This window comes from Struthio camelus, chromosome Z (assembly GCF_040807025.1).
Source record: "Struthio camelus isolate bStrCam1 chromosome Z, bStrCam1.hap1, whole genome shotgun sequence".
Lineage (NCBI taxonomy): Eukaryota > Metazoa > Chordata > Aves > Struthioniformes > Struthionidae > Struthio > Struthio camelus.
In genome coordinates, this window is record NC_090982.1 from 52,423,759 (window position 1) to 52,436,366 (window position 12,608).

At 37.1% G+C, this 12,608-nt stretch overlaps 1 long non-coding RNA gene across 1 annotated transcript in view; it reads right to left on the bottom strand.

Annotated features, from left to right (window-relative positions):
* The window catches only part of LOC138064394 (uncharacterized), an 89,451-nt gene that overhangs the window by 29,781 nt on the left and 47,062 nt on the right, over nucleotides 1-12,608 (bottom strand). Inside the window, exons 8-10 of the long non-coding RNA XR_011137633.1 lie at nucleotides 3,712-3,790; nucleotides 1,297-1,384; nucleotides 71-177 (exon numbers count right to left, since the gene is read on the bottom strand). This is a non-coding gene — a long non-coding RNA (uncharacterized lncRNA). The remainder of the gene's footprint in view (nucleotides 1-70; nucleotides 178-1,296; nucleotides 1,385-3,711; nucleotides 3,791-12,608) is intronic.

Below are 12,608 nucleotides of genomic sequence, written 5' to 3' on the forward strand. Positions count from 1 at the left end.
TTGTATTTATGCCCCTCCACTTTTACTGGTTCCTGAAGTAAAATGAGACCATAAGAATGCTACAACTAACCTGTTCAGAAAGTTTCTGAGTTCTTAAAGTAGTATTGTCCTTTCTGTTGTCCAAATAGATCATAAGTAGTAGCTGGAACGCTCAGAATCTATTTGAGAATGATGATGCTATTAAATTAAAAAAAAGACACACACACACACACACACTTATTTTCATAGATTAGTGATTGTATATTAAATCTTAAAAAAATGTTATTTTCTCCTAAGTTACACAAGTTCATACTCAATCTAATGGCCCGTGTATTCAGAACTAACATGCAAACATTTGACTACATAGCCGAAGCTGGAAAGGGACACACCAGTGACACATTTGCCTCCTTAACTTCAGAGATGCAGTTTCTCTATACCCTTCACGCAGCAGCTGTTTGGCTGTAACATAGCAAGGTTAATCAGCACTATAACTCAATAATATCCTGTTATTTCAGGGAGCTCGGTAGCTAAAAGAGACTAGTATTTTATAAGTCATACAGACATTATGTCTGTATGTACACAACGTATAGTTTAATCGACTTCATTAATGAAGTATTTTGGATCAAATTAAGTGATCTAATTAAATCAACATATGAAGTATCTAAACAGAAAGCATAAGTGAGTGAAGTGTGTGTAGAGCTGGAAACCAGTGTGAATCCACTTCCCATGCCCCAGGTTCTAGACTCAAGGAACCACGAAGTGAATTGAGACAACTCTGCCGATCTCTAATAACGGTCCATGAAACTGTCCACGTGATCTTCTCACAGGATGTACCCAAACAGCAACACGTGATTTTTGAAAAAGCATTGCTAGGCATGCAGATTATTTTTTCAAAAAGCAACACAAGTTCCAGAAAGTTTGGAGCCTATAGTTTACCACAGAAAGTTACATTTAGGCTGACAAACTGATACACTGAGCACTTTCTCCATAGCACACTATGGACCACACACAAAGAATTAATGAAAACACTTTAATTTCTTCCTACTTCTGGGTGGACTAAGGCAGTTGCTAACATGTCTGTCTTTGTTCAGTCTCTTAACCTGTAACTATTTGCTTTTTAGTAATTTACATCTGATCTGATCTTCATGAATGTCTTTTTGAGTTCTACCTTCTACTGAATTCAGATATGCAGCCATATCGTTGGTAACGCGTGCATACCATCTTCATCCATTTTAACCATCTACTCAGTATGTATCAGTTTCTATATCATTTAACCTAGGACCAGGGTCCATAAATATTAGCTAACAGTAGACTTACTTTGAATCCATTGTTTTCATTTTTTGTCATCCCAAGATGTCAGTACTTAGCAGTAGTGTCTAATATAAGATGTCACACTGCAGAACAGCTGTGCAAGGAATGAAATGTAATTATTCACTGCTTTAACTGAACTGTAATAGAATTACCAAATACTTCAAGCCTGTGCTAGAAAAAAAGCCTGAAATCATCCTACAATTAAATTTCCAAAATAAACTACTATGTCAGCAATATTGGATTCACAGGAGCTTCAAAGCTAAATAATTTTCTGAAAAAGTGAGCTATTTAAAAAACTGTGTTCTCTTAAATATTTTCTAACCAGCTCTAAAATAAGCCCTCTGTACTGTGCCATTCCCTTAATCCCTGCACCAGCACTAGGTAGGATTTGTAATTCTTCACATCTACGCTCAATTCCATCTGCAATGCTACCGGCAGTTTTGAAGCTGTAACTGTGGCTTTTCCACTGCAACATCCTTGCAACAGTGAAAGGACAGGCTGCTGTCACTCTGTACTTGGTTGTGTAGATAATGTCCTTTCCAGAATTTTAAACCGCGTGTAATGTGAGTCAAATTATACTGTACACCAGAATCAATAATGAAACCAATTCAGAACTTAATTTAAAGAAAGCTCGAATTTAATTTGTCAAGTAACATGCAAACAGCATTGCTCGTTTCTTTGGGAACGCAGGAGTTTTTTCTGGATAGAAACTTTCTGTTCTTCCCACCAGCAGCTCTAAGGACTAACTCAGTAGCAGTAGATCATAAGCAATTCATCATCTACACCTTAACTCTTCCAATTCTTGCTTTAATTGCATATCTCCCTCCTGGAGATTCTGAAACAAAAGCAGATGCTTCTTTATAAAACCTTGCAACTGAAGAGCTGCACCAAATATAAGCAGTTGATCAGTATCAGTGAAATGCCATATAAATATCTAAGGCACGTCTCACAGACGTGTTCAACGTGCACCATATTTTAGAGTACGCTATTGTAATAGCGTATGCCATTCAAAATAAACACATAAGTGAATGAGAAATTTGGAAGAAGTGACACCTTTTAGTACAACATGTGATCCAGCTGGAAGACAGATGTCATCAGGCCCTAATCCAATGTTCCGGACTTTTCCATAGCAATAAGGTGAGGGTGAGAGAACACAACAAAAACGCATGTAAAATTATTTCATCCATATGTGGCTCATTTACATTTTCCTTTCGAATCACTTCTTGCAAACTGCAGATATCAGTCTAACCACAAATAACGAAAGTTTTCAAAGTTTGAGTTTCGAAGTATTCTTCACCAAAACATAAGCAATACTCATGCAAACCATCAAAGAAATATTGACTTGCAAACCTCATAAAAGTAGTCACCTAATTTGCATCTGATCTGCTTTTAGAACTGCATCTATGGACAAAAGGTCATGTATTGAATGAAGATACGTTATGTGTAAAGTGACACAGTACTGACACATAAAATCTTAATGATCATCAAATATCATTTGTTTTATTATTCACTTCTAAAGAACCTGTTTCAAGGTCACTAGGGTACTTGAAATATTTCAGATACGAAAGTTAAACTTAAACACAAAAATACAACAGGAAAAAAAAAAAAATACACAAACGTATTTTGAATTATGGCCTGAAGCTTATTACATTTTAAACTCCGAACAGATTCCAGGAGAACAAATGCAAAAATGGAAGCTGTCATCTGATGAAGACCATTTATTACTAGTTTGAAAGTATGCATAACAACATCAACTTCCATCACATTTTGCAAACACAGAAAACATTTTACATTTACTCTGCAAGACAGAGATCAACCATTTTGGAAAGAAAAGCTGCAAGTATTTAAACAAATATTCTTCCCATTATGTATAACACCAGTCACTAGGACTGCGTATGCATTATACGGCAGAAAAACCCTGTCAAGAATTTGTAGGCATTGTTATAAAAGTCCAAATTTCTTTTATTCCTGGATGTGAGATACAACAAATATAACAGCAACCAAGAGTAAAGAATACCACTCATGGAGCCCCACAAGTAGAAATACTTTGTCTAGTGCTATGGCAGAACAGAGACTCAAGACCTTTCAAACTCTAGTTTTAAAATAGAGACATTGCCTAAAATACAGGATATCTGCTGACACTCAGGCAAACCACTGGAATCTGGCAAACTAGCATGAACACATGCCTGTCCCACACAAGGCTGCGGGTGTCTGTGTCTGTCTTTTAGTTCTTCCTGCAATTACCCCTTGAGGTAGGGCAGAGACAGCAGCGTCCCATCACGTTCTGGAACTGGCTGTGGAAGAGCAAGCTGTCATCGACAGCCTCCAAAGCCACGTCAGGTAAAGAGCTACAGAGCCCATTGCACGAGTTACTGCTAGGTCATTCACATGTGACATGTTAAAACCTATCAAACTACGTACCTTGAACCCTTTCATTCTTCCTGTCTTCCTTCCTGTCTTCATTCTTCCTTTGCTACAGTCTCGAGCATTTTCCATTTTTCTGTCAATGAGAAGAAATAGGTAAAGAGGCCAAGTACATACACGTTTCACTTCAGGGGGATGCTAAGTAAACGTCCAGAAATGCTCTTCGTTCATTCAACATTAGCCATTTAGTAGCTGAAAGTTTATAAATCATTATTTCTAGATATAGGTTCTAGAAATAGGTAGTTTAAAAGGCTAAATAACAATTGGTTAAAATATTAAGGGCTTCAAACTATATTAGATAAAGAGGTAAAAACATACTAGTGGTTATTACAAGGAGGCAACTGACTGATCTGCTGCACAGCCTCTTTATTTACATGGTGCTAAGGCCAAATCTATAGTTTTCCCCTATCTTTTCAGAGAAAAACAAACAAACATCTCAACTTAGAAAACGGGAACAGATGGAAACATCCCAATTTACAACGTTTGCTTAGATTTTACAGATGTGGGGGGGGGTTTCTTTTGTTTTCAAACTTTTCATTTCCTGTTTAGATAGTAAAAATTGATTTCTAACTTTTATACTGGGTAAGCTGTTCAAGGATTGAAGATATTCCAGATATCAGGAAAGGAGGAGGGAGGGGGAAGAAGAAAAAAAAAAAAAAAAAAGGCCCGTACTCAGAGAAGCCTGATAGTCAAAAGCCTGAAGAGAAGAGATCAGGAACAGAGAGACTTTCCTTGAGGATCCCAGAACAGGAAAGCACAAGGGTAGGAGCACTGTGTCAGCATCCAGTAAAGAGCAAAGTGAACAAACAAGGGGCCAGTAAGCCAGCTCAACAGAATTTGCATGCATGCATGCAAATTTTTATTTATGTACACACACACACACATATATATATAGAAGTAGCTTTTAATTTTTATATTTGGATATATAGAATATCTTAAGAAAGAAACATAAAGTACCATCTGTGGTATAGTTTTTAAGAATTCATATGTTATTCAGACATATAGTTACAGTAGGAAAATTCAGGTGATACATGATGCCAGAACATACCCAGGTACACCACTCAGATATTGCAGCGTCACACAGCGTTGGCAGGAAATGGGGGGAAAAAAATAAAATAAAATAAAATAAAAATCAGAGCAGAAACGTTCAGTAGCACCAGCACAGCCTTCAAGAGCAGCAATCTACCACACTAACAGTAAAGCATTCTTACCTAGCAAAGGATTATTTAGGATTGTAAAAACAGAGCAAATACTTAATTCCCTGATTCACCTGCTCATCCACTGGACACTAAATCAGAAAATAAAATTTGGGGAAGGTGACAGCTGGCTCTTTCACCAATTATGCATCACTGCTGAAGAGGAACACTCTGTCAGGATATTTGGGGCAAAGAGGACAAGTAGTTTTGTGGAAAGCACTGAGGTTTCATAAAGCTACATGTTATGTCTTCCCTTTCTCTTCTCTCCACTACCATTCTGATCCGATCTATTTACTTTTGCTTGTGAGCGGAAAGGACTGCCCTGAGTCACAGAGATACCAATGTAGCGTCCATGTTTTTAGATAAGGGACTGAGATGATGCTGTTTAAGAGAATTCAGTAAGGAACACCTAGCAGAAGAGTAATGCTTAAAGAATAAACAGAATAACGGAAAGGGATATATTACCATTACCGTAACCTCACGTAGAACGATAGAATAAGAAACAATTCCAAAAAAAGTTAAAGGTCATTAGCATTATGATATTCAACTTTTTTGTTGCTGTTTTAGGACTCATTGAAAAGTAAATTTGGCTTTGGGTGGGAGTTTTGTTTTGCCCATTTTTGCTTCCAAGAGGATTAAAACTTATACAAAGGTATTAGTGACAGGTGCAAAGTCAAAGTGATTGAAAATAGTTTAATTCCCATAAGGCATATGATTTAAAGCCTGTAAAGCATTTGGATGAAAAATACTAGGAAAAAAATCTACTTAGCAAACAGAGACTTTCAGCAACAGAGCCGTTACAGTCCATGGGTAAACTGTTCTCCATATAGCAATTAATGCAGTAAAATGTAGTAAAAACGATCCCAAAAAAGCAAGTACAAAACCAATTCCAGTTAGAGCTGCAGGCAACAAGAAGTAGAATAAAATAAAAAATGACAAGAAAGTGTCACTTAGGCATCATAACAAGCAGCAGTGTGTTACACATTACATCAGGCAAGTTACAATTATGCAAACAGTGCACCCATTTGCTCCACAATAAATGTAATGCATCCCTTTTCTTTGAAGCTGCCATGAAATACTTAACAGCTCAATGCAGTAACAATACACTCAGACCATTACTATCCAATACTTGATGTTCAATAACTCAGTTTCCAAATCCTTGAGTGGTTGTCATTTTGCCAACACAAAGACTACAGTCAAGTTTTAGTTTATGCGCATAGGAGGAAAGAACATAGCCAGAACGCAGCAGCAAAGATGTCTGGTTTCAGCAAAAATTTGGTTAAACACAAATCTCAATATAACATATTTAAGAAAGTTAAGAAGCTTTAGATGCCAAAACAATACCAAGTAAAGTTCTGGTGCTACATGTGTGACAGCTGGGATGGTTAGGTATAAGATGAATTCTTAAAAATGAGAATTAGAATGAAACGGGCCTCCAGCTGTACTGAATCTATCACCAGCTAACAAAGATCTTGCCTCATTACACAGCTTTTAGCCATGCTTTACAGCAAAGAAAAGCTCCTGTAACTGTTCTCAGTCTCTCCCTACCGACAGAGGAGACACACAGAGGTCACGTATTATATATAGGTAATAAAACCCCATCTCTTTTCTGTGCTGTTCTGTATCCTTCCTTTCCCTTGGCACAAAACCACAGACTTATTGGAGAAGCAACCCTATCTATGCAAAAGCTATGTCGATGGTGCATCAGAGAGCTGAGGGTGCAAAATATCCATGCACAAATAAACAAATAAACAGCAGTTTCAGCCTGTTTTTACACTCTCATGTAGAGTATATGATATTTCTGTACAGATAATATACACTCATCAATAGCCTTAAGTTTTTTTTTTAAAAGAAACTGACACAGGACCTTTTCTAGATGCACTTCTTTTTCCTCTAGAAAGCACGTGTAAGAAGTGATCCACTAGACAAATACAACGATAGAATACACACACTCAAACCACACACTTAAAGTAGTGGCAAACAGTCGCATGAACCTTTTGGTTATAGCCTGAGAAATTCCTACTCTAAAAGGAGTAGGAAGTCCACTGATTTGTTCTTCGTCTTTTAGTGCAGGATTACCCCGGCATCGTGGACTTGTGGAGCGATGGCCGCCTGCACAAAGTTTCAGTTAGCACCTTTCAAACCAAACAGCCACAACTGTAAAAATAAGAATTTAAAACATACAAAAGAAGAGTCAGGCAGCTTATTAAATCTTCTCTGGCAGCTGCTATGCTGACAAAAACAAATTCTGATTGCTATTTAATCCAGTTAATGCAATAGGTGACTAACGGTTAAAATAGCTGATTGGAATGTATCTTGTACCACAAATCCATGCTAATGAACTGAGAACAATACTCAAGTATATTTAAAAGAACAGGTGGATTTCAAAAAGATCAAATCATTCATATGATATTTAAAAGTATGTGTTTATTTTTTTCCCTAACACATTTAAAGAGAGACTGAAGGCCAAAGACGCTTTTGGCAAAAGTCTTCTTTTGTAATGCAAATGAAGTACTAAGAATTGTATTTAATTTTTTAAAATAAAATTGTCTCCTAAACAAAAAAACAAAACAAAAAAACAAAACAAAACACACACACACACGCTGCTGTGTGTAAATTCAATTTCTAGCCATCAGCAAACACCAAACTATATTTAACTCACCTTCCATTCCCCTTACTTCAGTGGAAATTAAATGAAGTACAGGCATAAAACAGTTCAATCAGCATCGCTCAACATACCCTTTTCCGGACAGGAACATTTTAAATTATCCCAGGACCATAACTGAAAAGGGTGGGAAAAACTGCTACGAGTTACCTCCAAAAATATAGAACATTATTTCCACTTATGTCTCAGTTATGAGACATAACTGCTCATACAGCCCACTTATGCTATTACATTTCTTCCATAACGCTTTGTGGAATTACAAAAGTTAAACTGAAGTAAATAAATAAAATTCTGCATCTAATCTTCATTTTCATCCAAAGAGATATGTCAGTTTCTTGGGCTGGATTTTTCCCCCCCAAGAACGTTTACTTGTGCAAAATAACTACCTAAAGAAAGCTGAGTATTAAACGGCTATCTTGAAAGCCTTGAGAAGCATTATAAAGCTTTCACATTTTAATGTGTTTTGTGGAATCTTTGCCAGTAGAAGTTAACAGAGGGCAGTAAGTATTTTTTTGTAGTACACTTTGAAGTACCTAGCATTTAAGAGTGTTTACGATTGCAAAAAGGTGAAATTAGTAGCCTTGATTGTACATGTAAGTTGATGGACACGATAATTTTCAATGCACTGTAAACATGGCTAATAAGCATATACAGAAACGAAGTCTCTGTTACGCAGTTGGGAATTATACAGACTTGTTTATCACGGGTTGCAGCCCTTTGTATTTGCACTGCAGCAGCGCATACTGAGCAGGCTCTCGTGGAGCCATCAAACCTGTATGGCAGAGATGCAGGCACTCAAAACTGAGGACTCACCCACATCATTGGTGCAGTTTACTGGCAAGACATACACTTTTGGCCCAGATCTAAAATTTAAAAAAGTAGAGCTTTCATTAATAACAGCATTTTTTTTGCCTGAAATAAGTACTGTGTGCCAGCTAATTAGTACCGGGCTTCATTAGTAGCTTCATCATAGCTGCATGCTAAGAGGTTTAACTGCCTTTGGAATCCAAGACAGCATCTTTGTAGAGCACTGTTTGGCTATATCAGCTTGACTATCAACAGCCAGCAGGTCTCAAAAAAAACCCAGACATATGCAAAGACTCCTACTTTAGCGGTTCCTACCGGAAAAAAAAAAAAAAAAAAAAACAATGAATTCATAGTCAATAGACAAGTCATACTTTTGTCACTCTTTCAAGTCTCCAGCCGTGTTTCCTATTTTTGCTACAAGACAAGTCACTGGTCAGTTGTACTACTTGTCTAACTGCTTCAAAGTTGGTATAGATCATTTAAAATAACTTCAGTCAGACAACTTCACAGCCTTTTAAATCATTTCTACAGCCCCATTAAAAAGAAGTGACAATAGTGCACCTGCATCTCTGCGACACAGTGCCCCAGCAATGGGAAATGGAATGGGGACCTTGCTCAAAATTTTGGCTCTACTTTGGATTCATAGACACAAATTGCACCCGTCCAATAACTTTACTAGTTACTAAGAATTATTTTCCTTTTTTTCAGAAGCCCTCTCACCCTTTATCATATACATAACGAAAAAATTCATGACTGTACATATCTTCTATTCCCATTTCCTCAAATATTTGCTAAAGTGAAAATCTTTTACTTCACAAAGTGGCTCTGTTTTCCCCACAACCAACAGATGCTTTCCTTGCATATCCCCAAGAGTTGCAAGTGGTTTAAAATGCCTAAAATAAGATTTAGCTTATAACAGTTACAGAAGTAACCACAATGTTTCTTTCGTCACACTGCCTTCTCCTTCCCACCCCCAAATTAGACATGTGATACCCTCCTTTTATACCTAAAGTTTTTTCCTAACTTCCAAATCAATAACTTTGATGCAGACTTTTCCACATCTGGCTTTAAGAATTTAGCAGGAGCATTTGCAGTGTGCCATAACAATTATTTTCAAATGTTCTGACCAAACCTTGAGTCTCTTCAAGACTCCACGTTTTTCAAGAGTGTCTCAGCTGACTGGGAAAGTCGCCTGTTATTCACCTTTTCTGTGTCACCACTGAGAAGCTCTTTAACGTATTCCTTCAATTTTTCCATAATTGTAATCTGGAGGACTAAAAGACTTCCATATCTAGCGTTTATCAGGCTAGACTACAATTGCTACTCTTTCCTGCAAACATCACTAACCTTACAACATTGCTCTCACATTACTATTACGACCACAGTCTTGCTCCATCTTCTTTATTAAGACAGGTAAGCACTGCCTTTTGGCCTCACAAAGACAGATGCACAGATTTCCCTCAGAATTACAGGCTGGTAGCTTTGCTGCCAATATGACTTTTGAGTTAAAGAATACTGTTGCATGTAAAATAATTTGCTGGTACTTTAAGGCAACCCTAATGTTAACATTCTGATGCTATTAAAGAAATAAACATATCCATAAAAAAAACTACAACTATTAGGAAAAATTTAAATTAATATTGGGGGAAAAAAACCCCACAGAACTAAAACAGTAAAACCCTCTCCTTACCATAAAGGGAGAGTTCTCAGCTCCCTTCAAGTCAATGGAAGAAGAAGGTTCACATATCTGAGTGCATACGATATTTTTCGTACAAAAGTTTTACCAGCCAAACCTAAATACAATGGTCTGAAGCAGTGCCAGAGACAATGTCCAGAATTTACCACAGTGCATTTGAATTTAAAACAAATTTGCATTATGTTCTCTTTTAAATGTATCTTTGCAGCTGCTCACATGTTATCTTACATAGTTTTTCCTTTTTTTTTTTTCTAAGAACGGAAAAAAGTTTCACAGAAAACAGTGACAAAAAAAGCAATGTCCAGCTACCATAAAGATTTTAAGACTGCATCCAGCTTCGTAGATTTCAAATCATTTCAACAAATTGTAGAATTGTTGCCCTCCCAAAAATATTTAGTGTCAAATATGTCAATTATAAATGAATAGTTGTCAACATTAGTGCAATTTTACTCCCCCAAATGAGCATGACAGGATTCTGGGAAGAACGTTTTGATGTTCTCCAGCACATGAAAATGAACGCTTATCCGCTACAAACTTCCAGTCATCAGATAGCAGGAACAACCACTCTTGCTATCATGATTTAATAACTCTTTAAAAGAGATGCAGTTTGAAGCTATTATCCAACTCATTTTATTTGTTGTACAACGTGGAAGACGTGCGCAAGAAATGCAACTAGGGAAACAATATGAAGTCTTAAGAAAATTTTACAAACACTTATCCAACTTAATCATATTATGTTTTTGTTAAAGTGTTATATACTAATCACATTTTAAATAAGGAAATTAAAGAACCGTTCTAGAACTGAATACACACAATACAACAGTGAATTTACTACATTAACAGCAATCAATCACTTCACAATTCAGAGAACGTCTACTGAAAACCCACAACAAAATCTGGATCTACTCCCATTTTAAAATCCAAATTCTGGCATCATTTTACGTAACCCTCCCCCCCCACTTTTTTTTTTTTTTTTTTTTAAAGACTACAAGACTTCTTCCCCTTATGAAATTCGAACATTCCCCCAAAAGTATCATTTTATCTCTAGTATACATAACATTTAACAAGATGTTACACACTTCAAGAAACAGAAATTTAGCAGAACTAACAATATTAGAAATAATTAGTTTATTCACATATTAGGTTCACCCTACCTCCCTCTCCATAGCACCAAACAACGTCATTATTGTCCTTCAGAAGTTGATTGTTTACTACTGCATGCAAAATGAAGAAGCAACTTTACCCTTTTCTCTACAACAGCATGTCTTTTGCTCTCTTTATAATGTTTAGATTAATAAGAACCCACTCCCAGGCCTGAAGACATGATTACTGCAGTGGGGATAAGCTTTGTTTTTACCTAGATATTTAAGAACCATCCTCTCCACTGTGAAATTGAGAAATAAATACAACGGGAGAACATCCCATGTAAGAGGGCTAGCATACCTTATTTGGTTTTACATTTACATAACGTACAATTTTATATTCTAATATTTGCATCAAAAAATTCAACATTTCTAATGATAAGAAGAAACGTACAAGCAAAAGAGCCAAAGTCTATTTCATTTAGCTTCCGATTGCCCGGAGTAAGAAATATATTCTGACTTGCAACAGAGCAAGGAGGGTAAAGAGTAAAAAAAAGTGCACTTATTTTAATTCTTGTACTGTAAAAGAATAGTCAGAGCACATTTGGGTGATCCCTAAAGGGCCACTCCAGCATACACAGCCAAGTCTGTATTTCCATGAAAAACATACGCCAAAGCAAGCTCATTTTAAAAATCCTACCCAGCACACAGAAATATACCTGTCTCTAACAGGAAGGGGAAAAAAAAAAAAGAAAAAAATTAAGTGAAGTGAAATATTCACCCTGCCAATAACCATTATTTATTAATGGCAACACCTCATACATACCCTGAACCAGTCATATTGCTCACAGAGCTTTTATTTACTATGAAGTTAAATTCTTATAGATGTTTAAAAACACAACGGACCCCAAATTCTGTACATATGGAGAAAAGGTGCTAGCAGAGAATATTAATGACTCTAAATTACTCTCCAAGCATTTCCAAGCATTCAAATACATGATGGGTATTGAGCAGCGGACCGGACTCTGCTTAAAGCAAATACTTTTCTTCCTCCCTTTCTATTTTGAGCGAATTAATCGGTGCCTCTTCCACCAGCTTCATTTCTGCCTATTATCGTAATTTCTCCCTTTTGTAAAGGTTGAACTTGTTTCTTAGCGCGAGCTAAGGAGGCAGCTCTCTGCCGAGGTCAGCGCCGAGCGTATGTTTACGAGAGGGAACATGAACGCCATTGATCCCAGTAGGAAGGCTGGCAGGGACGACACGTCGGGTGCCAAAGCCAGGGCTCTAATGAGCAAGCAGTTCCGGTCGGGCAGTAAAGGCCTTAACCTCCCTCGGGGAATAATGAGCCAGGCAATGTTTGCAGCCCCCAAACGAGCTTTGAGGCAGGGGGAGAGTGCCGAGAACCGCGCTCAGCACGCTACGCTGTCAGACACAGGTGACCGAACAGT